Source organism: Pelodiscus sinensis, chromosome 1 (assembly GCF_052426305.1).
Source record: "Pelodiscus sinensis isolate ZL-2025 chromosome 1, ASM5242630v1, whole genome shotgun sequence".
NCBI lineage: Eukaryota > Metazoa > Chordata > Testudines > Trionychidae > Pelodiscus > Pelodiscus sinensis.
The window spans coordinates 295,986,185-295,991,343 of record NC_143052.1 but is presented as its reverse complement, the minus strand read 5'-3'; positions in this window follow the sequence as shown (position 1 = coordinate 295,991,343).

Genomic DNA, 5,159 nt, shown 5'->3' with positions numbered 1-5,159 from the left:
ACAGACAATTACACCTGTAATTAACAATGCGAATATTCAGAAAATTATAGAGACAGATGACATGTGAACTGTTGTTCTACATGCTCATTAAGCTGAAACTTATCAGGAAAATAAATAGTGGTAAAACTTACCAAGGCATAGTCCAGTCATTGTCACACACAAAGAAAATATCTTAGGACTCTGACATGCTTTCACCAGCTAAAAATGTCCAGTCTGCCTCAAGACAGCAACCAGTATAGCTACTTTTATCTGATGGTTGACCATTAAAATACACATGGCCAAGACATGCACACACACAAAAATATTCAGACTTCATGAACTGGTGTAAAAAGCAGCTGTCCAGCAATTAATTACCCATTCAATTCTAATTTTAATTTCTTAATAAATATTAAGCAACATTTAACACAAGTGCCCCAGGCGCTGCATCCATAGGCTGCTATATCTATAGTTAGGTACCTACACACAAGAGATCAGTTTTTAGAGATGCTGCACATTCAAGGATCCCTCTGACTTCCATTGGGAGTGGTGGGTACGGAGCACTAGGTTTGAGAATTTTGGTCTTAGTGTGCAAAAATCTGTAGCTAAGGCATCCCTCCTCACTATCATCATACAATACCTCCGCTGCCAACTCAGCAAATAGGCTCGAATTTGCAAAAGACCTGTGTAATTATGACTTACCGCTTTGTTTTTTTATGGGGGGAAATTATGTTTTGAATCAAGGTCGAGGTAGCATGAGGCTAAGCTATTTAGAATGTTTCTTAAAAACAATAAATAATCGATCCTCCAAACTGCTGCCATGAGACAATTTTCTCCACATCATTTTAGATTCTGAATATTTTATGCAAATATGTATTTTTTAAAAAACTACTCCAATCATTTTCAATTTAGGATTTCACACAAATCTCTTTCTGTGCCCTTTGCTCTAGAGAGCACCTCTAACTTCTTATGTTTACTCACAGTTTGTTGTATATAATTGCCTTGCTGTGTCCTGGGCGTCTGAGCTGGAGCTCAGTATGTACTCTGTCCCCTTCTTTAATATGTGGTGGAGTAAGGTGTAAGTCATGAGACTGCATTTAAAGGGATAGTCAGTGATCGCAGTCTCTGTCGGCGATGTCTGTACCACTCTGTCCAAATTCCTGTAGGCTACAGGCTCTAGATAGAGCCAGGCAAAGAGGCATGTCACCGACCAGCAAATCCAAGGCAAAGAACAAAAAGGTACATATGGAGATACAGTCAGCCACTTCCTTTCAAGGAACTTGTGACCTGCTTGTGCTAAGCAAGGCATCTCCTATCTTTTGTCTTTCCTCCCCCTTTTTATGAATTCCATTGATTCCTCTGTCACATAAGGAAGGAGACATGGTTCTTTGTGTACCAGGCACACAGTTATTTTTTCACTTTGAAACAATATTCAGAATGCAATTCAAGGTCTTTGTTCTCCATGATATTTTTAACATCATTCCAAAATGTTAAGGGTTTCATTTACTTTTTATTTTTGGGAAGAACAACAAAATTAAAGAAGAAATTAAACTAACTTTGAATTAACCAGAAGTACAATACCCACCAATAACCATTTAAATACAATTTTAAGCTTTTTTAGCTTTCCAAGTATGACACGGTCCAGATACAGGTCACATCATTCATGGAGAGAAATTAGAGACATATTACCTAGGACAAGCAGGCTTCAGTCCATAATTTGTAGAAAGAAAAAGAAAAGTTATTCAGGCCAACAAATGAATTGTAAATTACACATCACTGAAACATAAAGTTCCCTTCTACCTGTGAACAAAAAACCACTAAATCTACAGGAAAAAATTTATGAAGATCAAAATTCTGAGCACAGCAGCTATATGAATGCAATATTTAGATGCATATTATTACATTAAGCTGTACTTGTTCTCTTTTTGTCAGGTAAGTGAAGGGTAAATTGAACTAGTCCCCAAACAGGAAACCAGAATAAGGCTGGTCTACACTAAAAAATTACATTGGTTTTGACACATTTCTCAGGAGTATGAAAAATCCACATCTCTAACAGACTAGTTAAATTGACCTAAGCCCAGGTGTAGACAGTGTTAGGCAGATGGAAGAATTCTTTTGCTTAGGTGGATTACCTACAGCAATGAGCTGCAGCTGTAGTGTTTTAAGTGTAGACATAGCCTGCATCTTTCCTTGCCTGTCTTTTTGTTGTTGTTAAAATTAAGGTCTATTTAGTGCGGGGGGAGGGGGGAAAGTGCTGGTTTGACAGTTTGAAGTGCTCAGTTTCATGGCAGAACAATAAAGAAGGGCAAGAGGATGAGCATTCATAGTCATTTAAGCTCCAGGGTTGCTAAGCATTTAAGGACGTGTCTAATTCTAAACATGTGAGGAGTTGTCCCATTGAGTGCAATGATATTATTCGCAGGCTTAAGATTAAGCACAGGGTTAAGCACTTTGCTGAATGAGAGCCTTAATTCTAGGCCTTCTGGCTACTGTACGGCTTGGATTTGGATTGGTTACTTAGGGGTATGTCTACATGGGAATAACCTATGACTGGCCTGAGTCAGCTGACTTGGGCCCAGACTCCAGTGCTGAAAAGCTGCTATGTAGACATTTGGGCTTGACTGGAGCCCAAGCTCTGGGATCGGGAGAAGATGGAGGGCCCCAGAGCTCAGGCTCCAAGCCTAAATATCTATATAGTAATGTCTAGGGCCTCAGCCCAAGTCCTGTGAGTAGCAGTGCAAGTAGGCCGCTATAGTCCAGTGCGCTGTACCAGCAAGATGCTTCTAGCCAGTCCAGCCTACCATGGAGACACGGTACCATTCCCACCCCCTCCACACAGCTGCCTCTTCTCTGGCTCGGTTTCTATGAAGCCCCACAGGCTAGCAGGGCTCGGGGAGGGGAGAGGAAAGGAGGAGAGCTGGGAGCAATACAGCAGCTGGAGGAGCTGTCAATGTTCTGCTCCCCACTCTGCCGCCTGCCCTTCCCAGCAGGGAAAGGAGGACAAGCTCCAGCCCCATCCTCCAGCAAGGCGGCTGCTGTATGGAGGAGAGGCAGCTCCATGGAGGGGCAGGGATTGGGGCTGGGGCTTCTGCTGCTTTCCCTGCAGCACTGCCAGCATCTCCTCTGGCTATTGGACTGCTCCCCCAGCCATCTCCCCCAGGTAACGTGGGATGGGGAGGCGGGGGAAGAGTGTGTGGGGGCAGAGTCAAATGGAGGATCACATGAAGCAATCATGTGCCCCTCCCTGCCTTAGCTGGTGTCTCTCCTTCCCCATCCCTCCCCTTCCTCCTCATGTATGTAAGAAATCTATGTCACCTGCACCGCTTCCTGTGGGCCTGAGTCAGCTGACCTGGGACCAGCAACAGCTGTGCTGTGGGGCTTTTTTCCCTGATGGGTTAAAGGCTGTACAGTGCATCCATGCCCTATCCTAGCGGACTCTTTCCTAAAGGCAGGTAAAGGCTTAGGGAACAGGGTAAGGGGTCATAAATGCTAAATGTGTTTTATTTCACTTATAAAATATTAACAACCTTTTTGTGCCCATTTCATTCAGTCAATGTATCACTAAGCACTGATAAGCACAGTATAATATTTACCACCATCTGCTCTAGCGACACGAATTCCCACATTGAATATCATTCAGAATTGACCGAAAAACAGTCTATACGCAGCAGAGAAGAGAGATCCTGCCAAATTCTGATGTAAACTTTCTCAAGTCTAAACCCACTGAACACATTGCTGCTATCATTAAATACACTGCACGCTCCCCCCTCCTCCTCCCTTCCGGATGGGAATCACAAAAAAATGTAGCTGGCCCCACCTTGTGGACTGTGCCTCTGCAATACCAAATTGCAGAGGACCATTCTTAAAATACAGTTACAGAAAGCAATGAACACCTTAGCCCTGCAGCCTAAGCCCCATGAGTTGGAGTCAGCTGATGTTTATTCCAGTGCAGACATACCCTGAAAGGCTAAAGCTCAGGACTTTACCTCAGGCTCAGCTTGGACTGGGAGCAATGAGTAAGGAGCAATCAAAGAAAGGCATTAAATGCCATCAACTGGGGAATGCTGAAATACACCGGGCCCTTAGATATTCATTTATGCCTTTGCAAAATTGGTGTCAAATGCTACTCTTCTGATTTGGCATTGTTTTACATCCTCATTGCACAAGGGCAGATAGCTATGCAAGGTGTGTGGTAGTGGAGAGTTAGGCCCCCGCAATTACGATAAAACAGACTACAAGGTCTCTGGAAAATAACGGAAGAGAAAAACATACTGGCTGATGTAGTTTGCATGGGGTGTTCGTACATCTGAGATTTTCTATAGCCGTATATTAGTAATGGGAAAATGGAGAGTCAACCAAACTGAAGAACTCAGGCTTCCAGGAAAATACAGTGGGCATCAAGAAAATTAAGCCAGTCATAGTAATTATGGAAAATAAAATGAGCTTTTATAAATGTAACAGGGAAAAAAAGTATGTTTATTAGTGATTAAGGAGAGAGATGAAATGACAACTCAAAAATACAAGAAAAATACAGTGAAGAACTTAGGCAATTAGGATAGAGCCTATAAACTATGACAGAGGAGCAAGTAGAGGAATACTAGGGAAATAGGAACATAAGAGATCAATTGATCTGCATGTGCATCTGAAGATATTAAGGAAATTAGCTGAAAAGCAGAAAATAAGGGAAAAAAATAACACTGAATATGAGATAGAAATGTAGCCATGTTAGTCTGGTGTAGCTGAAACAAAAAACAGGACTATGTAGCACTTTAAAGACTAACAAAATGGTTTATTAGGTGGGTCTGGCCCACAAAAGCTCATCACCTAATAAACTATCTTGTTAGTCTTTAAAGTGCTACATAGTCCTGTACTGAATATGAGGAAATACTTGCTGATGCTGCGATACATTAGATTGTGGAATAGTCTTCCAAAGGAAGTTATGGAGGCCCCAGTATTTGGAACTCTTAGGATTACCCTGGAGAAAACCTAGGAAGCAGGCTGGAACAAGCCTGCATTGTTGCAGGGTTAGTCTGTGGCACTCCTCTCTCCACTAGCACCAGCCAGAGAAGAAATCTGGGGAATTTGTGTAATAGGAAAAAACCTGAAATGACAACACTGAGTATAGGGAACCAACCGGGGGCCATACACAGCTTGACCTGCTGCTTACAAACAGGGAAGAATTA